Raw genomic sequence first — 23,673 nt, 5'->3', positions numbered from 1 at the left:
TGTCATATCTGATGCTTCGGCCTCCTATCTCGGTAGTTTCTCACGCTGACCTACATTCCTATCTTCGCTGACTCTCACGTTGACTCTCTAACTGGCTTGTCGGTGCTTCCATCACTAATGCATATTTAGCTTTGTAGTTTTTCACGCTCTTATTTTAGCTTGCAATTCTTGTGATGCCAATCTAAGCGGGGTTGCTGCTTTTTTACGCTGTTTGCGGCAGACTCTAACTTTCACCGTTTACAACTCTGACACTAGTACCGGAGTTACTAAGAGAATCCCAGCTGACTGTTAATTTTGAGATTTAGTAGCCAGAGATGACAATGAATCAGGTTCAAATTGTGATTGTAATTATTTTACATCTGGAAGTGATATTGATGAAAAAGCTGGTAGCAGTAATGATGATGAGGTGGGTGGGGTGATGCCAGTTCCTGGAAGAATATTACTAATATAAAAAGGGATAAATCTACCATTCATTGGTTTGTAGTAGTGACAGGTCCAATATTTACTCCAGTAGATGCTGTGTGATTGGTACAAAAAGACAAGAATAAGCACATGGTGTAAAGACTGTGCTGTAAGTCTTTGTAAAAGAGAATGCTTCTGGATATATTATACAGAAATTGTGCTTATTAAAGTTTAAACTTGTATCATAAAGATATATACAATATATACATTTATTTTGGTAGATCTACATATATAAATATTTTTATGTTATACATTTTTATTCATTTATAATATATAGATATATATATATATATACATACATTTGGACATATACATGTATACATATGCACGTTTATACATAGATATATGCACACAATAGCATACAAAAGAGTGTATAAACCTTTTAAAAAAAAAAATTCCGGAAATCTAATTTGACCAGGGGGGTCTGATATAGTCCTGAAAGTTTGCCCGCGAAAGAGTTAAGCATAGTAATTGCCTATTATTGGTAGCATACAAAAGATTACACTGGTAGCACAAATTGTAAATTACTAGCAGTTAATTACGCATCACTTATTAAACTGCTATCTTGGAGTCATGCTCTCTATAATCACGCAACTGAAAACTCCATTCATTTAATAAACAGACAGTAGCTATAACAGCTTTTTTACAATCATATCTCAATTTTCTGTACTGCTCTCAAACTGCTCAATACCTCATCAGGTTTTTAAGTGATTCCAAGCACCAATATAAATTTTTGACCCTTACAACTGTCCGATTTAACTACTATTATAAGAATTCATTATCCTATTTATTTACCATTAGTAATAAACAGTATTAGTTTCTATTGCTGATGTGTTAAGGTAGCCAACCTTGTAATATCAATAGAGTCAAACAAAAGAACAATACAAATATTCAGCTTATAGCTTTGTTCTCAGCATTACAGGCTCATTCCCTTTAGATATAGAAAAATTAATAAAATGATAGCTTTGGAGAAATGTAAATGTCATATGGGCATGAATGGTTACTTCAATTTAAACCATATCGACTCTTTACCAAGTGTTAATTAGTTAGTTATAATGAGCTTAAAAACAACTTTATCAGAATTAGCACAGCTAATAGCACACTTTATTAAATATCAGTTAGATTTTTTTTAATCTTTAACCAGTAATACTTGTAATAAACCAAAGCCTTTGATTTGTTTTGCTAGAAGCTTTGAGGTAGAAAGATTTGGAAGTGGTTGACTACTACAGGACATATTTTTTATATGTAATCCTATTAACAGCGGTGAGCCACAATTACGTGTAACTGTATACAGTGATGCAACACATGTTGCCACATCACAGAACAAACACAAACAAACATGTACTCTAAACTCTGCCTACCAAGATGACTATCTTCACACAGAGAATGACTATGCAAATAAAATAGCCATAACATTATTAGAAACATGTAAGGAGCCCGAGTTTTCTATTTATCTCACAAATAAAAACAAGTTATAGCCATGAAGTTGATTTCTTCATCTATAGTGATATTTAGAAGATCGAACCAGTACAAGGTAAATGTTTGCTAGTAAGCCAAAAAGTTTCCCAAACATGCATATAAATGACTGTAGCCCTGTTTAATCAAAATTAATTCTTACTTCTGCAGAACACACACCTAAGTCTCTCAAATAGCACCAATATGCACAAACATACATTTAGAGTTTTTAAACTCATAGAGTGTTCATGAGGTGAAAGTATGTTTATGAAGTCCTGAATATGTTTCAGTGACCAATGAAGGTTCATTCAATGTATTTAATCTGTTTGATTGGAATGTTATGAGCAGATAGTTTATTCAGTATTTACAATAACACGAGTCATTTCTGTTTTTTTCATTTGTTTGAAGCCACCCTACCCGCACTAAAGAAAATAAATGCATCACACATTAAGTGAACTTGCATATGTGGTTTGGTGAACCAACGCGATAATTGCTGTTCTGTTCAGCCACCTTGCAGCATCACAGAATAACCTACTGATTGCACATTCACTATGTTTCCATGGTGCGCAGTACTGCGAAGCAGCCCCCTCCGAAGTCGAGGGGATTGTACGTTTTCATGCTGCGCAGTGGTTTTCAGCAAATACCACAAATTAGCCAGAGAAGAGAAATTGTATAAATCGAATCGCCTAATAAAATAGAATCGATCACGGATACCGAACGTCATAAACGGTCTTTTTATGATTCTGTCGTCATTATACTTTTATTTACAATAAACATTCACAAGGTTTTACAAACCTTAACACACTTTTTATATAGTAATATATTTTTAATAAGTATTTTTAAGTAATATATTATTTAAACGTTAATTTAGGACTTGCCACCTATTTTTCGAAAAGCGTTGGCATCGGTAACAAAGTCCAGGAAAGTAATCACCTCATCATCCTCGTGAATGCAGACCATAATTAAATTTAGGTGAATAAAGATCGGAAGAATAGTAAAAAAACAAGATTAGCAGGACATCCTTTGTACTAGTTTATGGCCTTTGAAGAATCCGTCTCCACGGCAGGAGAGCTATGCGCAGCCACTGCGCAGTCGCTGTTTCCTTGCTGCGAGTTTGCACTGGCTTCGCACTGATCAGTGCGCAGTGATTTCAGTGCGAAAACGCCGTTTCCATGATTCGGAGATAGCGCAACTCCGAAGCACTGCGCATCATGGAAACATAGTGCTTATGATCTATCATGGTACACGGAACTGCCAGTATATACTAGTGTGCGGTAAAGAAAGATTAGATTACGGCCAGCCTGCAACTGTCATGTTTTGATATCTAAGCACTTCACTTGTGACTGGGTTATTACAGTATCATTGTAAGGTATACAATGATTGTAAATAAATGTAATCATAACACAAACACAAGATGAGTACATGAGCACCGCTGCTCTCTATAGGCGAGTGATGCCTTTATAAAAGATTCTCTCATGTTAAGCTCTAACCCTTTCCCTTGCTCAGCTGGCGGGTAGCCTGGCTTGTGACATGTTTGGACAGTGTGGTTCACTTGGCTGGCCACTGTTCAGTGGTGGCTTGGCTACTTCTACCATGGTGCCATCACCCCACACAGTATACAAAATCACATCACACTATAAGCTTCTGACAAAACTTTGTTGGTTTACCCTAGGACACTTTCATTTTGCTACTATTTAGTTTTGTGAGTAGCACACAGAGTAAAATTTCGCTGTAACTTAATTTCGCGACTCTGATGTGTGCGAAAATATAGTGATGTAAAAATAAATGCAGCGGAACAAACAGATTAAATTCCTCATGTCCAGTTTGCTAGTAAGAAAATTTTTTCAATTTAGGACTAGTTTGTATTTGTAAACTGGAGGTAGAAATGTGTGGTCGAGAACCATAATTCAATTTTATCTCTTGCTGCCATTTGTTTCTTGGACTATCAATGACGTCTAGATTCTTCTATATAACAATTTTATTGTGAAGATCAATGAACAAAGCCATTTAATTTCACGTTTTCGCTCGTTCGTTATGATAGTTTAGTTTCGCTCATGAAATTTTCGCGAGAGGATGACTCCGCGAAAACACAGAAGTTAGATGACGCAAATACATAAGTGTCCTAGGGTAAAACGCACAAACTCAAATGTGCCAACAATGCTTTTAGATTAATAGGTTAAATGTTGGTCTTTACACCGACATGTTTTTCTCTCTTTTTGATGTTACGTTGACAAAGATTTATTAAGATAAACTAACTTCACTACATTGGCAGATGGTCAAATCCTTGACTTGATGTTGCAACATAAAATATTAATGCCTATGTTAAGTCAAGCATTCTTTTATTTGTGTGATTGCCAGATTAATGCGGCTATAGATAAGGCAGCGCCGTTGTACAAAGTACCTACATAAGACTTGTCTGCAAGCTAAAAGATATTAGTCATTGCCGAACAAAAGTTGCCGCACAATAACATTGTTACCACCGACTACTAGCTGAGTTGATGGCTCATGTAGAAAACCAATAACAAAAAGTATTCAATCAGTAATATGCTACATCTGTATTTAAAGTCATTTAAATTATTTTTCAAATTAACATGTTAGTATATGCACTAATGTTTTAAAATCTGTTTTAAAGCCTTTTTATCTGGTAGTTACAATAAGCACATGAGATAGTATCTGATTCCATGGGTTGAGTATGCTGCTGTCAGTGTTCTTTAATGGAGCCTCTACAGTTGACACTATAGTTACAACTGCGAGACTCTGCTGGGTTTATCTGGTATGTTCTTAATGCAGCAATTTTTTTAATGTTTTCATGAAGCTACCAGTGATATTGCATACAGTTATGAGCTAGACAAATTTTGACTGTCATTAAGTTCAACAAATAGAAAAATTGTATGTGATTCGAACTCATGATTTTAACATCGTAAACTGAAATTCTGATTATTGCACTAATCAACCACCTCCGTACATTCAAAAACAAGTTTACTCACAGTTACAACGCCTTATAATCTTTTACAGCACAATGGACTGCGAGGGTACTAGTAAAACATTTGTGCTAAAATTGTACTCCGCTATTGCACTGAAACAGTTTAGAGTTGTCAAAAGCTTACAGCAACAAGTACTTGTTACGATTTGATGCTGGTGCAAAATCATCTAACTAGTGTGTCAGTTAAACATTAACGTAGTATTAGATCTTGAGCTTGAAAACTAATTATCATAAAGTTACTTTCAAGAGTTTTCTAGAAACATACATTTTAAAATACTTTGCCTTTTGTGAACAAGCTATTGCCAACTCTTTACCACTATAACTTCCATGCTGTTTAGGAATGAACTTAAACAAACTTTTATAGGTTCTACCAGAAAGTAGAAGTATTTTTTAACAGTTTCGAACCTTTTTGATGTTTGAGGTATGTCCAAACATCCTATATGTCAAACATCCTATATGTCAGATGATCTGACATGTAGGATGTTTGAGATGAAATTGAAAAAAGTTGATTGCAATTAAAATACTCAAATAAATTGTAAAACTTCTAATAGGACGCCACTTTTATTTGAACACCACCTCCATTTGACCGCCACCCTGAGAAATGGTTTGGAAATAGAGCGATACTCTCTAATTAAATGCCAACCCCATTTGACCGCCACTTTCACCCGGGTTGATCTTTACAAGACTATAATGTCAATTGATCCGTAGAAAAGTTTCCACGCAATAGTATCAAAGTTGAATCGTTTAAATAAATAATGATTAATTTTCTTGTCGTCCAACTCCTAAGCTTTTTTTGTTAAAACTTTAAAAGCAACACCATAGTATTTTTATGGTGTTGCTTTTAAAGTTTTAACAAAAAAAGCTTAGGAGTTGGACGACAAGAAAATTAATCATTATTTATTTATTCATAACTTCCTCAGGCTGATAGTAGTTCCTTGTTTAACACCGTCTTGATACTTCGAAGTACATGTACATATAAAATGGGTTGAAACAGTTTTTTATAAAATACAGTTAGGATGGTAAGAGAATAACTAGTTTTACGGTGAAAGTTACATTTAGTGAGCAAAACCTGTACACATTGTATTTGTGCTAAATGCAATTTGAAAGTACTGCACTGCCAAAAGATTGTTCAAACATTAACATTGACTAGTTGAAAAATAGAACTCAAGGTTTTTTGAATAGTACTGAACAACCCGAAGAAGCTGGTTCCATCATTATATATATTCGTAATTTATAAATTGTAGATTTGCATGATTGCAGATTGTAGACTTGTAAATTTGCAGACTGGCATCATGTTATTTAATAGCAAATGTACGATTATCATTACATGGTTTGCAATTTACCGACGCTCATAACTCTCATTCTATTGCTAATAAAACCTGGTTTTGGCTTCAAACTGTAGCCAACAAATTGATGAATGCAATGAGCTTTTTTTCAAAAGTGGTAGATATATATATATAGATATAAAATAAAAATGTCTTCAAATTTAAAATGAAACGAATAGCAAAATATTATCAGCAACATTTGCTCGTCCAGTAAAAGGGCTAAATTTTTCTTCTCAAAATTCTGAACAGCTATTTGAAAAACACAATGGCAGCCTTTTTTGGAAAGCCTCTAAATGATTGCCACAAAAGAGTAAAGGTTGAAAACTAGAGCGCCATGGCATTCGATTAGAGGTTTACTATACAATCAAAATGAGCCACCAGTTGTGAGATGGACCAATTATCTCATTGATGTTGGGTATAAAGTTCAAAAGGCAGTATTATGCGTCTTTGATAAAATAATTATACTTACATTTTCTGTCAGCTCATTTTTGAAACCAGCCAAATAAAACATTATTAATTGTATCTCGAACACAAAAAGCTACACACATTTGTAATCAATGAGTTGATCAGCCTTAAGCAAACTATAATTATATACTTGAATAGCACGAAATCTCACATTAAATTTGTAGTACTTTTGCATTACGGTTAGAGACACTGCGTATCAACAAAAAAGAGACTCACTTACCAGACAATGACTCTACTAACAGTAGAGAAAAGCCGTTTTCTCATTAGAATACTTATAACAACCCTTGCCTTGAGGTTCTTGGTCAGATTAAACAAGAAACAGTCGAGGCTTCTTCATTTTTGACAGCTGGCTTGGGCTATTTACTAAGAGCAGTAACATAGGTATTTTTGTTTTAATCTGAGATTTAATCCAAAAAAATCTGAGAGTTGCATTTTAAACTTATTCTCTGAATATTGTAAGCTATATCAGTTCATACTTTTGTGGTTAGTATTGTATAAAATACAAAATTGTTTATTAACATTTTGGTCATAAAAGAGTCAAATGCTCTATAAGTCATTGATGCTTGAATTTTTTTGTTTCAATTCAATTTGAAAAAGTTATAAAAACTTTGACTCTAAATCTTGCATAAGTTTTCATAGCTCATAGCAAACCATGAAGCCTTTATTAGTAAAGAATACTTGTCAAGGTCCTGGGTATTGGCTAACCAACTCACTTCAAATGCTAAACAATTCACTGTAAAGCTTTACAAATAAATATGTGTTGCGTTTTCTACGCCAAAGCACAGTTTCAAGCGTTTAGAAGTAATTTATCATATTACATGTTTGTTTTAACCACTTGTTACTTTCTTGAAACTATTTTTACAGATATCAAGCACTGCTCTTCGTTGTACCGACCTGCTACGAGTACTGCTCAGCATAACTGTAAGATGAGAGTGAGAAATAAAGCAATCTAAAAGGTCATGAATGGGCAAATTCTCATGACTAAAGCAGTTTGGACTGTTTTAATTCTTAAACAGTTTTTTTATATGATGCGTTTGTTTAAAAACATATACTACAATCTGTATATATATTTCTCAAAGTCCGTCTGTATGTTGGAAATCCAGCTATAGCTATTATTAGAACAGCTGAGCTGGACAACAATACAGACTCAAAGTCATGGCTTACAGTCATTGGAAGCCTAACCTTATTAATTAGCTTAGTGGAGATTTCCATTGGCAATATGCCAGGCTACCAGCTTGAAAGTTACAGTTGTTTGACAAAGTTTTAAAACCTTTACAGATGTTTTTATTTTTCTCCTAATTTATTTCAACTACATGACACACTTCTCTGATGATATGTAGTTTAAAAGTTAGAATTGCAAATGTTGTTATATGTTAAATAAAAATCAATTTTCTGTCTAAAGACTTTGTTATTACACGGGCAACACCGGGTGGCAGAGCTAGTTTTTACTATGTAAAATGTGAATTGTGTTCATTGATCTGACTATTCGAAACTGTGCCAGCAGCATTAGGAAAGATTGTCTTTTGTTGGAATTGAACTTGTATGTTTAGTGTTGCAGACTGGCGCCCTAACTACTCCACCACTCAGCCAATTTGCCTTTTTTCTGAATAATTATGCAAGTACCCATTATTCATGACAATCTCTCACAGTGCATGAGGCTGTTAGGCATACTAGTCTTTACAATAACGAGGGCCATGTTTGCTTCTTGCTCCGTGTATCTAAAGCCATAACTGAAAGTTGAGAAAACCAGATTACATTATACAAGATTCGAACACATAACCTTCTACTAGGCCAACTAGCTAACTATCCCATGAACAGAATAATCCTGTTGAATGATTATAGAGTTACTGTGTATATGCTAATTTGATGAGGTTCACCTGCATAACTGGATGATCTCCCACGTCACACTTGATTGCCTAGATACAAGTGACTATGATGTGAGTGTATCGATCATATAAATCTGCCAAAAACTTGAATTTGTTGGCAGCGTTGAGTATTGAACGAGTTATCTTCATCAAGACTATGAGAACAAATATAATTGAAAAAAGCGAGTTGTTTTCTCAACAAGCTTCACTGATAATAACATGTACACTAACACACAGAATATTTATAATGCCTATACGCTTTCATAGTTTTTGTTATAGCAAGAGCTGTGTTTGCCCGTCCATGTGAAGCTACACTAAGGTGTTGGGAAAAAAGATTTCATCATTTGGGATTTAAACTCGGTCATTCAGCTTAGCAGGCAAGCATGCTATCATTTGTATCATTCAACCACCTTCCCAGATTCTAGAATAATTGTGCTGACATTTCAAAATAACTTTTTACATAATTATTTTTTGTGTTTATCGGTACGCGTGATGATCTCTTGTGGCGTACTAGAGACTGTCAGGGTATCAGTTAGTTGTAGATTGGAAGCTTTTGCTTACATAATTGTAGCAAAGGCTAGCCAAGTTTCTTTCATGTCATTGTAGACTTAGTACCAGCTGTTAGAAAGACCTTTACTTGTATTAGAAACCACAAGTATGAATACTTGTGCTCCTGGCCTTACAAGATATTGTTAATGAAGCGTGAAAATTACTTCCTTATTTTCACCACATTAAAAAATATTATGAGTACATAAGCAATGTAGATGCGGTATCCGGTTATCAGCATTTAACAGATTTAACAGGCTCTGTAGCTGACTCTAGTTGCTCCACTAAAAGCGTTTGTAAAAAACTACACACAAAACTGTCCAGCAGTGAAATAAAATTATTTATCTATTTTAAAGTTTTGGTAAAGATCTTGCCTGTGTGACTCAACCGCCATTTCTATCAATTATAGAAACCTTTTAATGCCAAAAACTCAAACTTGGAAAAGGAATATCAGAGATTTTGTGCCAAATAGACTCACACCAACTTAAAAAGTAATTTATTCATAGGCATTTGTCGAAAAACTCTGAAGTGCCTGGATGTAAAATAATTTGTTATTTAGTTAACGAGCATTCTTGAGTGAAATAGCAGGAAATTCTTTACATCTCGAAGTCACTATAAATCAGTTTTGGTATATTCAGTGAGCCGTGTGGTGACATGGTTAGCCTAAATATTTAAATATGTACTTTAAAAGGAGAGATTAGAATATTTTAAAATACTTATTCCGTATTTCTCTATTGCAACTATTCAAAGTTTTGCAATTTATTTGCAATATTCAAATTGACAGGAGTTCAGCAATAGAATTGTGCCAGCTTGCAAGAAAAAGATACACCGACAGCCTGTATTCTTTCCCTGCAGATTTGTACGACTGTTTACTGATGTCGTTAGACAACTCAGTAAATTCATTTCTCATTGCACCCCAGCTTTTCAGCAATCTGTCTCATAGTGTTTTCCCACGTGTAAAGGTGAATAACACGGCTCGTTCTCTGATAGGGTTTGGCCCGTCTCTATTGTACACAGTTTTAAAAAACTTACTATAAAACCCAAACTTGCGCTCACTCTGAAAGTTCACTGCATTGTTTAACAGTAATTTAAATAGTCAGTGGTTGATGGCACTATCATTTTTATGCTTTTTTATAAACCTTTTCTACTGACTGATTCAAGGCCAAATTAATTTCAACCGTGTCTGGTTAACACTATCTAGTAATTGGTAGATAAAAGTGTTTGTCACTTAATCCAACTGTATTAAGCCATTCATTATGAAGTGTGAATAATATTAATTTATACTGTTTAAGGCTAAAAAATATCACTATATCACCTTGAGGTTGATGCCACAATGTTTGGCATTGTGACATCAACAAATTGATACACCAGTGGATTACAATACTCCAGTGATATTCCATAATAACAATGTTCACGCTGCCACAAACCTATTTTCCATGACTACAAGCAATCTCATGACTCACAAGAACATTATCTGCGATGCACTGTTCTGTGGTGGAGTGTTCCCATTATTTTAAAAAAATTTAATTTTCTTTAGGCATCGATTTGATACTAATTATGATAACATCAGAGTGTGATTAGATAAATTATACGAAACGAAACAGAAAGTGTCTGTAGCACCAAAAAATTATGTGCTTTCAGGATTTTATCCATCACGGTAAAATTTTCATTAACAAAAACGTCACAGCAATCACCAAATCTAAAAAATATGAAGTGTAACAAATAAAGCTAAAGCAACAGAAAAGGAGCTAAAATTAAAACGCGACAGCGTAAACTGAAAAACAAAAACTAAAGGTAAAACTCAACTCCAAAAGCTAGACAGCAACAGAGAAAATTTGAAGAAATATATTGAGTCAAAGTTTTTGCTATCAAATGAAATTGAAATTGATAAATTGGCCTACAAAAGCACATGTTGTCGTGAGAAGGGTTTTACATTTGGCATGTTGTTTTTCCCATTTAATCTTATCAGAGTGCAGCAGTTTAGCAAGTCAGAGGCCTACAGCTCCATTGTTTATTATTTACTTTGAAAAGATGTACAAGCCAAATCCTCAAAGGAAATTATGAGTTTTTTAAACTGATACACTCAGTACAGCAATACGCAATGCAATCAGTAAAGTTAAACTTACAATCATTGTTACCATAAAATAACTTTACAAATTTGAATTACGCAAACCGTGTGAACACAACAACGGTCGAGCATATGATCAACTAGTACAGATCATTGAAAAGGCAATAAGGTTAAAAGAAGCGTTTTTATTCTGCCAATAGTTCATTACACCCACAAGTGGGTGTAATGTGTTTAAAGTGGGTGTAATTTATGACTATAGATTAGATACATAATTGCACATGATCGTATTGTATTGTAACAGAGCCACAGCCACAATCTTTACTGCAAGAAAAAGGTGTGCATCTGTAAATTCGATGTCACACTCAATATTTGAAAAAAAGATTGCATCGCAAATGGATTGAACTCCTACCTATTGCTTGGCAGCAAAGCACGCCACAACTTTTACCACTAGTCAGAACTAATAGATCATGGAATATTCATGCAGATAGCCAATAGACCAGACAAGTTCTCACAGTACTCTGGACAATCAGGGTACTAGTTAGTGATGAACTTAGAAAAATATTTTAGTAGCTTTTGATAAAACAAAATTTTCACACAACTTGATTTTATCTAAAACACTCAGATCAAGCAAAAACTTTATTATGATGTTTATAGTTGCAAGGAAGTTGACAGCATAGAGACAGGTGACACTGCAATTTAAACGCAATAGCAAATATCAACTATAAGAGCAAAGGCAACTATTGACCTTACTTTGCAATTATTTTTCTTTTAAAATCATCAACAATCATTAAGTTTCATTGATTTTAATATTAAAACATTTTGACAGTCAGATCACCTTAAACATCAAAAACAATTTGCAATGATGAAAAATACTGATGCTTTCTGAAAAATTCTACTACAATTTTTTGCGAGTTCATTTTTACTAATAAAACTAGGCTCTAGTTTGTCAGATATAGTAGGCTACTGGCTGTATGTACATGTATGACTGAACATTCTAGTTTGTCAGATATAGTAGGCTACTGGCTGTATGTACATGTATGACTGAACAGAGACAACTGATGATTCGCTTCATCTCTTCTAATTGAGCAAAGTTTGATTTGTGGGTTTAATGAACCATTAGCTTAATGACAATGCTCGGAGTCTCACACTTATCAGATACAAAATTTATATGGTAGCTCAAGTAGCCAAAATTGTGTGTTCACCCATCTAGACAAAACACATTGAGCTCTACCAGGAAGTTAGACCTCATTAATTTTTTTCAGTTTTGTATCTGATCGCTTTAAAAAAAGGCATTGGTGGCTGTTACTATGCCAACCGATTAAACTCTCCCCAATCAATCGTTAAATATCTCTTTTATGGAACATGTTCCAATAAAACATGACAGAGATGAAAAGAAATGAAATGACAGAGAATAAGGAACCAGTTAGGAGAAAAATAAAATATTCCCGATCTATGACTGGAGTAGTTGTGGGTTTCACAAGCTGAAGTGAGTTTATATTGCTTTTTAATGCTAATAATTGTTCTTAGGTTTATACATTTAATAAAAAGTTAACTTTTAAAAAAATATGCTATAAGTTAACGCTGTATACCTTTTCTTATATTTAGTGGTTCAAAATGTAACAAAATTGAAAAAGGTTTTGCAATGATTCTCTGAATACAAACAATGCAATTTCAAAAATATTGCATTGTTTGTATTCAGTATTTTATTTTATTATTTGTATTGCCTTTACATTTACACATATTGCATAGTACCATGTTTGCTGTTACTTTTAGTAGAACAACACCATGAACACAACAAATACAGTAGAGACCTTGGATTGTGAGATTCTAAAAGGAAAATGTGTGCGTAATATACATACTATAACAATAACCAATATATTTGAGAAATTTATGTTGCAAGACAATTACTGTCTTATAACTTGGTTTATCAATTCAAGTCTAACATGGTTTGACATGATATATGCAGACATGTTTTGGCAAATATCTTTTGATTTCTTTGTGCTAGATAATTCTTTGCTAGAATATTTTTGTAAACTTTTTGTCATTAGTATGGTTGTTTTGATGTTTTCGTAAGCCTTTTAATAATATAACAGAGCTTTTACAGGATATTGCTCGGAAAGTCAAAGTTGTGTTGGGATCAATATCTGTGATAGTTTTACTACTGGCTTTCTGTTGTATTCTACTGCTCAGGAAGTATCGACTAGCTCATGAAGTAAGTTAGTAGAGATTTCAGATTATTATGGAAGTCATAAAAAGAACCTTAAAATAGGTGCTCATTTCGTATTTGTTTGAGCTGATTTGTATGTTTATCTTTGCAATCTGCAACACACTGAAATATTTACCTACAACTAAGATATGCAATATCAGAAGTAAAATCCACTGATATATATATTAGAATAACCAAAATTATTAATATAGTAATGCAGTAATAATAGAAAACCAATGCACAATTTTGTTTACATTTAAAAACGTTATAGCTAACAATATCAAGAAGTATCAAAAAGAATATCTAAACTTGGCAATAATAATACAGTAATAATAGAAAACCAATGCACTATTTTGTTTACATTTCAAAACGTCATGGCTAACAATATCAAGAAGTGATATTTATATAGATTTTTAGAAAATTTATTTAAAAAAGTGTTTGGTCATGACAAACAGCAATAATGAAAGGAAAATATTTTATGTTTATATCTCTCCCCTGCAATAGGAGAAATGCAATATTGGAAGTAAAATGCACTGATATATATAATAGAATAACCAATATTATCAATATAGTAATACAGTAATAATAGAAAACCAATGCACAATTTTGTTTACATTTCAAAACGTCATAGCAAACAGTATCAAGAAGTTGTGATATTTTTATAGATTTTTAAAAAATCTCTTTAACAAAACTATTTAGAAAAAATAATAACAGTAACATATTGCCCAACATCGGTCACTATATACTTCGATCTTGTAAATACGAATGTTTATTCTTATAATTAAATCATATAAAATTGTATAATCATTCTTATAAGTAAATCTTATAAAATTGAATAATCATTCTTATAATTAAATCTTATAAAATTGAACAACTATTCTTATAATTAAATATTGTAATAATCTCACAAGAATCGTTAGAAAAAATATCATCGTCATTTATTTTACTTTCCATGCTTTGAACATCAGTTAGAATACCAAAGTACTCAAAAGTGTCCAAAATGTCAGTTGCTGTGAAATCAGCAAAAATGAAATGATTTCTGTACTCCTACGTTAATTACAGAAACCTTCGGCAATTCGACAATGCTATAGACTGGTAAAATGTGCACATTTTTTTGTTGAAATGCGCAAGACTTAATCGTTCTATTCTCTGTCGCTTGGCGTTTCAATTTTCGGTCTTAAATTTGATAAAAGTGAGGCTTAGCAAGTTTTAAGAACGATTTTCGTCCAAATAAATCTGTCTATTTGTGTATATTCTGATCAGATGGGTAAGTTTTAAGATAATGTCGACGGTTTACAAAGACTTGATAACATATTTAAAAAGGCTTATGTGTTTTGTATCGTTATTATACTTTAACGACTACAAAACAATGGTTAAATTTGTTGATGAAATTTTGAGACAAGGATTCGTATCATTGTTGATGAATAATTTTTGAGAGTTGTGTGCTCATGTGCGTTTATCATAAATCTCCCAACCAATCGCTTCGCTCGTGTTTGATCGTGGGACTACAGTTCAATGCAATTAAATTTAATGCTGGAATGGGTTTTCAAATAATCAATTCTCAAACAGTTACACTTGTAAATACCAAAATTTGTATATATGAACCAAATTATGCAGAGTGAAAATCAGAGTTATTTTTCTGTGGTTCTTTACGGTGGTGTAATTTGTTATTTTCTGGCCTGCTCGTCCATTGGTTTCCTACTCTAAGATTTCTTTTCTTACTGCGCTTACTTTTTTCTTCCTCCCACAACGCTGAGTTGTAGCAATTTTTATGTTGACTGGTGCGATGGATGACTCATTTGCTTTTTATGAAAGCTGACTTATGTACTACAAATTCAAAAATAGCTAGGCGTATTATTACGAAAGCTATTATGATAGCTTAGCTAGCAAATCCATCAAATCACTGTAATACTTTTAGGTGTATTAGACCAATTTGAATAACAATCAAATTGGTCTAATATTCAAATTTATTCCAATTTCCTCACAAGTAGAATTTCGGCCCATGATAACCAAATCTAACTCTGTCTTTGACATTCCTTTATTGTAATTTGTTATTTTCTAGCCTGCTCGTCCATTGGTTTCCTTCTCTAAGATTTCTTTTCTTACTGCGCTTACTTCTTTCTTTCTCCTACAACGCTGAGTTGTAGCAATTTTTATATTGACTGGTGCGATTTCTTCCACTAAATATCCGTTCTCTTAGCAGAGAAAGGCATTTTAAACACTATTTGCCAGAGTATTTATTCGATTTTAATGGCTAACTGTTGCTTTTTTCCTTTTTTTTTGTTTTTTTGTTTTACTATTGTTGTATGGCCTAATTTGAAAAACATTTCTATTTGTGAAATGAAATTATTGCCAATAAAGCACTATATATATATATATATATATATATATATATATATATATATATATATATATATATATATATATATATATATATATATATATATATATAAGTCAGCTGACTGAAAATCAGAGTTCTATGAAATTTCTTGATGCAGTCCCACTTGCAACTGAAGCTATTAGGTTTATCAGACACCATAAGATGAGTTGGTAAGCTGGCAGCTGGTGATTCTGAGTCATTAACCGGAGTACTATAAGAGTGAGTAACAGTTAATCTTTCGGTAGGTTCAACATCGTTTTCTTCATCGTCAATAAATTTGGGCATCCGAGTTTGCAGGTCATCAGTAACATGAAAATCTAGATCTCTAGACATTGTTTCTCCATCTTCAGCATCAATTTCATCGAGCAATGCGCCAAGTTCTTTAGATTCATCAAATTAAAAAAGTTTTTTGAAGTTTTAGATTCTTCATGAGTCGTTATTTTGATGACGTCACGATTGCATAGCAACAACTTCGATCGCAAAGTTTTGGCATAAGGAGCCAATGAGATTATTTTTTGACTTCAGAAATGAATTCCTCACACTCTGATTGGTCTAGGGTAAAATAATAAACAAAGTAGCCATGTGCTCCCCAATAAACCTAATGCAAACTTGGAAGCTCCATTACTAACGATAGTGAATGCCGACTTTTGGTCGATTTTCACGCGAGAGGTCACATATACTTAAATATAAACTAAACTTACATGGTTTTGAATACAGTTAACTTAACGTTTGATTAAAACTAATTTTAAGTTAACATTTTTGTTATAAGATATACATGTATGTATATCCATTTACATACAAAACAATAGAATTTCAATGTTTACACTAGGAATGCTAGGTACCTGAGTTTATACATTTAGTAAGGGCATTTCTATGTTTATATAGTAGTAGTAGCCCATCCATGTTTATACAGGTAGTAGTAGTAGTAGTAGTAGTAGTAGTAGTAGTAGTAGTAGTAGTATTAGTAGTAGTAGTAGTAGTAGTAGCAGTAGTAGTAGTAGTAGTAGCAGTAGTGGTAGTAGTAGCAGTAGTAGTAGTAGTAGTAGTAGTAGTAGTAGTAGTAGTAGTAGTAGTAGTAGTAGTATTAGTAGTAGTAGTAGTAGTAGTAGTAGTAGTAGCAGTAGTAGTAGTAGTAGCAGTAGTGGTAGTAGTAGCAGTAGTAGTAGTAGTAGTAGTAGTAGTAGTAGTAGTAGTAGTAGTAGTAGTAGTAGTAGTAGTATTAGTAGTAGTAGTAGTAGTGTATCTATATTTTCTAATATTAAGATTATGTTTGATAATTCTGTAGCATTATTTCAACGTTTATACACTTAGGTATAGCATTTCTGAGTTTTTGAATAAAGTGGTTACATACCTGTGTTAGCACGTGTATCTGTTGTGTAGGCTCATGAGATCACACTTTCCTAAATTTTTACAATTAGTTTTATCGCTTTCATCAAGACATTTATTTTATAAGTTGTAAACCCTAGACATTGTATTTTAGCGATTGGTGTGCTACCTCCTGCTGTCAACCTTTGGATACACACTCGCTATTCTATCCGTAAGTTTCTGCATAATCTCATCTTGTGGGTCTAAAATATGTTCTCAATTCTGTGTTTTAATTGGAAAAATTAAAGTTAGCAGTCGCAGATGTTTCTAAAGATCTTTTAATCTTTCTCTTATCAAACTAAGATTTAATTAGATGAAAAAAAGAATTGATCAGTTTGTTAGCTTTCTCTAGTTGACCTTGAAAACATGTATATAAGTTTACTAGTATTTCATTAAAGTATGTGACTTACTAGATGTTTCATTAGCTCTGCCGTATACTAATCTGTAATCTGAAAATATAGTATCGTAGATGACAGTAATAAGTACATTCAAAGTAAAATTTTCTGAACAGCATAATAATAGCTCAAACTACAGCATTCCAAAATATTGTAATTCTGGCTATCAGAACTACTTCAAAGTTACTGTGATTGTTATTGTAGATCTTACTAACTTTCATGAGTCTACCACTATCTCTACACATGTGCATGCAAGACGACACAATTACAGGACTTATTCAGTTACAATTGTGGTTCACTTGTAGCAAATTCTTCTTTTGAAGAGCCAAGCAGACTTGTCTAACTCTCTTTAAAAATGAACAATTGTTTAACGTTATTCATTTAGACAGAAGTTTACTTAAAGTAATTCATTAGCAGCTCCTAACTCTCTTACAGCTTTCTGGAAGGCCAGAAGATTCTGGAACTGTTTCGTGTCGTCTTCAAGGATTTTTTGTCCAATATTTCTGTGAGTTCTCAATATATCACAATAATTGATAATATTTTGATATTTGATGTCTAAATAGCTGTAATTTACTAAATTAGTTACGTTATTTTCGTTAGTTTACTGTTTTCAGGTTTCGCTGAAATGTTGTGGATTTGCAGTCTGACAGCCTTTGTTTACTTTATTGTAATCAGAGAGAAAAACACTTCAAAGCATGAAAAGTAAGTATAGTGTACTTACTATTTGAGGTCTTCGTATCAAAGTTCAACAAGTTGTAGATGGTTGTGAGTTATGCTACTTTTGTTAGTTGGTTACTCACTATTAAAAATCTTCTCAACAAGGTTCAACTAGTTATTTTTAGCTGTTAGTTATGTAAACTCATTCAATGTTCTTGAAGTTACATGTATGATGTAAATATTTTACAAATATAGCAATACAGCCTTATAAAGGCTATTTGAATTAAATAATAATAATATAATATCTAAAAACGATTGCATTTTTGTAATATAATTAACTTGGCATACAATTATCATATCATATTATATTATTCTGATTTAGAGACCTTTTCTTTTTACGTCAAGTTCATAATGGCTATGGTTGATTGCGTTACTTTACAAAATACATTCTTAACCTTCAAAACTCCAAAAATTAATTATTTCTCATTGTGTTCGTACATTTATATGTGCATAACTTTGTATTTCCTATGGTATTTATCAATAAAATGGTGTTGTTGTTGTACGCCTGAAAGATGAAGATATTGAAATCGAGAATTATTAAGGGAGTTCAACAAGCATGTTTCAAAAGTTAGTAATCTAATAGGATTGCGGGAAGTGTGAATCATTGCTTGCTTGCCTTTGAAGATCTTTTGTACCAAGGTTTCAATACTTACTTTTAAAGTTGCAAAATTGTCTGAGGCTCATGAACCTATGATATAAATCTTTATTATGTCATATTACATACATCATATTGCGCCTTTTAAACATACTTTCTTTTCTTTCATTGTATACCATCACAGGCACATTATGCATTGTTGGTCTACATTGTATTGATAAACACAATAACATTATCCTTTCCCATTTGAAATTTCACTGACATATTGTATAACTTTGACACTAGACATAACGTATTAAATTTTATCGGTTATTAAGTCTATCAATATTTTTTACTTTAGCATCGATTCGTACATTCTGTCGCCAAACGCTCTTCTTTCAGGAATTTTATAGATTGCTAGTTTAAAACTGAGTTTAATTAACATGTTGAGATACCTCTTTCTTCTTTTTTTAAGCCGTTGTAGAATGAATGAGCAAACCAATCTGAATACTAAATATTGCTTAAATTTAAATCAAGGTACTAACACAAATTTTTTTATCTTACTTAAAATATGCCTTACAAGCTAGCATAATAATACATGTAGATTTAGTTTAGCAGATATAAGTAGAAAAAACTCATTTTTATGAAAGGAATATTATAGTTCTGCAGCCGTTATCAAACTTTTTACGTTGTCTCAGATCTACTGATTTACAATACTGATTCATTTAGACGCTATACAGTTGTTGGGTGGATACTACCTGCCATAGTAGCATGCATACCACTGTTCACAGATGACTACGACTTATCGTCTGCGACATATTGCTGGATATCTTCCTCCACTACTGGACATGTCTTTCGCATATTACTGTAAGTCAATTAATTCTTAGATTTCATTTGCTTTTTCATTGTCAATCAACTAAAAACTTGGACACAGTACAAAAATTTCACTTGTAGTCAGATGCAAAAACCCTTCAGTCAAACCAAACACTCTTTCTGGTTAAATAATGCCATAAAGGCCACCGAAAGTCTTCAAGCTTTCCAGTTTGTTAGGGTCACATTCAGCTCATTCCTGCCTCCTTATGGTTTTTTGCAATCTTTACCAGCATTTGTTCTTTTCCTGTTCCTACAATTAAAGTATCTTTGCATCAAAACAATATTTTAGATTTTCAATTTAGGCGTTCCACCTGCATGTAATTGAGGCAGAACATGCATCATCCCATGGACTAAATTTCCTTCATCCTCAAATCCATTGCAATTGGTTATCAAAAGACCATCTTTAGCTTTTTGTCATCAATAGCTGCTTTTTCACCATTTTTGTACTAAATGCTTGATTCGTATTCAAAAGAAATATTCTCTTATATTATCTCAATTTTTGCGACCATATAAAATGTTATGTTACACTTCACTGACCCAACTTAAGCCATTTTTAACACTAATACAAGCATGCAATAAAAGTTTTATTTTACAAAAAAGTGTGTCACGGCTCTAAATTGTCTTGTTACATAAGATTGCCATACTAAAAAATCTTAAAAACAAAGTTGATGTGGTGTAAGCAAAAGCTTGCCGACCCCTACCATAAAGCAATCTTACATAAAAATAATGTTTGAGAGTGTGCTTACATATACTTTCAGACAGCAAATAATTTGACAGTTTTGCTCTATGTGTACATATTAAACAAAACATAGTACTAGAAAATGTTAAACCATGAGATAATTAAAGTATGATAAAGTAATATTTATCCAATCAACTTTGTGTTGTTTTGCAGCTATTGGGCTCCAGCTATTATTGTAGATGTAGGAATGTTTGTAACATTCACCTATGTTATTTTTAAAACTCGAAGGATGTCCCATTTGCATGACCTCAATACACAGCGGTTAAAGGTAAGGACATATTTTATCTAAGTGCGTATAAAAAAATTACTCTCTCAATGTAGGTTTTTCCTAAAGATCAAATTTTAACTTGAAATTACTCAAAACTCTAAATAATCTGTTCATTAAAAATATACTCTACTAGGTATTAACACTTATGATTATACTGCCACAATGCCCGGCTTTGCACGGGTATTAGAAATCAGCTGATAAACAGTAATAGCAATGTCACACTTATAAACCCAGCTTTTAAACCATGCCACTTGCCATTAGCCTTGCACATTGCCAATGGTTGATTTAAGTCTTTTGCGGGTCTTACAAATACATAGATTGACACCGCGCCCTAGCAGAAGTGGCAACGTGTTTTCACCGGCATGGTGATATATATCACCCAATGAATCCATCAATCTTGCTTAGAGCAATGGCTTAGCATATCATCTGCAAAACGGGAGGTTATTTTAATGTATTCATTTATACGTTAATTATCATTAGAAGCGCACAGGGAGCTTCTTGACTGTTTGCTGTGCTAGACTAAACTAATTTATTTCACTGAAAGATTTTGTCAGAAACAAGTCAGCAATGAATCAGACGACACACAATAAGAGAAACAATATAGATTGCCACACTGAAAGCATAACAAGGAAACATTTCTGCACTAGCTTGTAAAAACTGTTGATTCACATAATGTGTTGCATCAGCTGACATACAGGTGTAATGATCATGAATAATCAAAGAATACAAACATTGGTACATTACATCCCTTACCAATTTTACAGGCATTAAGTCCTGTTGTGACATAAATCAGACAGCTACATTTATGTAAGCAATTATTTGAAAAACTTCAATTAAACAAAGCTAATTTGTAACACACAGAGTAAAATATATATAATCAGAATAAAATGAGTCTAGCTATAAAGTATCCTAGGGCTAATAAGATTTCAGCTTCAAATTCCACAAGGTCCTACTGTAATCTGTTTAATGTACCCTAATATCCCCTTATATCTCTGGTGGGTGACGTGGTCGGGTAGAGTCATGGTTAGGAGCCAGTGGAATAGAACAGTCAGCCCTGTTGGCCCCCTGTAAGGTACTTTGGTTACCAGGGCCTAGTTGGACTGCGTCAGGCAAAACTTAAACAAAAGTGGAGTTTCTACGTGTTTGTTTCCCACTCTCATCCCTAACAATTATTTCAGACCTTTCTTTAGCCACAACTGTTTTGGAGTTTGATTCAAAATTACCATCTAGCTTTCCCCTTTCTCTTTTCTCATTAAAAACTGATCTACGATCTCAATATCCTTACTGGATAAACGCTTATCTACATTTTCTTTGTTTACATGCTTAGCTCTTGCATCAAAATCAGCTGCTTTCTCAAACACAGTTGGATCAGTTTCACCGCACAAACCAGGAAGTTTAGTTCTCATTTCACGACCACAAAACAGAAGGCTAAATGGTGCCACATCTGTGCTGCTGTGAGGTGTTGATTTGTATGCCATGAGAAAACCCCTCAATGCCTTGCCTAAATTTTCCTTTTTACCATGTGCAATTTTCAAGGATTTGAGAATCGTACGATTTACCCTTTCTACCTCTCCATTTGCCTGAGGCCACAATGGGGTAGTTGATATCCACTTTATATTACAAGCCTGTAAATAATCCTGGAACTCTGCTGATATAAACTGATGACCATTATTTGTTCTCAGAGTCTCACAGTACCCAAACTTAGCAAACACGGTGTCTAGAAACACAATGATCTTTTCAGACCTAGAAGAGCCTAGAAATTCACATTCAAAATATCGAGAGTAATAGTCGACAAGCACCATAATTGACCTACTATCTGGTAAAGGACCTAAAATGTCAGCACTCAAGTATAACCATGGTTTATCCGGAAACTTTGTCATTGTCACCTGCTGAGGTGGATCTGGCTGAGATACCGTCATACAGTCAATGCATTTCTTACAATAGCTCTCTGCCATTCTGTCAATACCTGGCCCCCACACTTTGGTTTGTAGCCTCTGCTTGTTTTTTACAATACCCTGATGACCTTTATGAGCGAGTTCCACAGCCTTATCTTTCAAACTTCTGGGTATAACAATCCTCTTACCTCTCAGTACAATACCCTGAACCTCACTAAGCTCAATAGACACACTTTTGAACAAGGAAGGACAACTCCCAAAATCATTGCTATAAATGGCCTGTTTCAAGAGCTTGATTTCCTCACACTGATTAGACTGGTCAACTATTTCTTCTCATGTCATAGATTTTGGAACAGAGTCACGAGCTGTGTATTCCATATAACTCTCACTTGTAACATTGCTAATAAATGGAGAATCACCAACCCAATTCACCATCCTAGACAATGGATCTGCTATGTTTGAGTTGCCACTCTGATACACCACGTTGAATACATTATCATAATGCGCCAGTGTCTCTGCATTGCTCATCAAATGTTTGATCTTATCAAACGCTTTCCTTTGCTCACTTACCCATCGAAACACAACATTCTTATCCATCAATCTCCGTATAGGCTCCGACACAGTTGCAAGATCAGGGAGAAAGCGGTCCACAAAGTTCACCAGACCTATGAAACTTCTACACTCGGTTGCATTCTGGGGGCTTTGAAATTAACTTCCGTTTCTACTTTCTCAGGATCTGCCGATATACATTTATCTGAAACAATAAAACTTAGAAACTTGACCTTGCTACAACGGAATTGGCATTTCTTCGCGTTCAAGATTATACCAACGTCTCTGAGTCGCTCAAGCAAAGCCTTCAACGTAATATCATGTTCCTCTACCAAACTAGCTTGTAAGAAAATATCATCCGCCATGTTTTGTACACCCTCTAAACCTGACAAAAACCTGCTGGATGATATACTGAAAACATTCCGGGCTAGCATTGACTCCCATTGTCAAACGCTTGTAACGATACAGGCCAAATGGAGTGGAGAAAGTGGTAATATCCCTTGATTCTTTCTCCAATTCTACCTGATTAAATCCCTGATTCAT

The sequence above is a fragment of the Watersipora subatra genome, chromosome 8, assembly GCF_963576615.1.
Source record: "Watersipora subatra chromosome 8, tzWatSuba1.1, whole genome shotgun sequence".
In the NCBI taxonomy this organism is placed as follows: Eukaryota; Metazoa; Bryozoa; class Gymnolaemata; order Cheilostomatida; family Watersiporidae; genus Watersipora; species Watersipora subatra.
Note: the sequence above shows the minus strand (reverse complement) of the source record.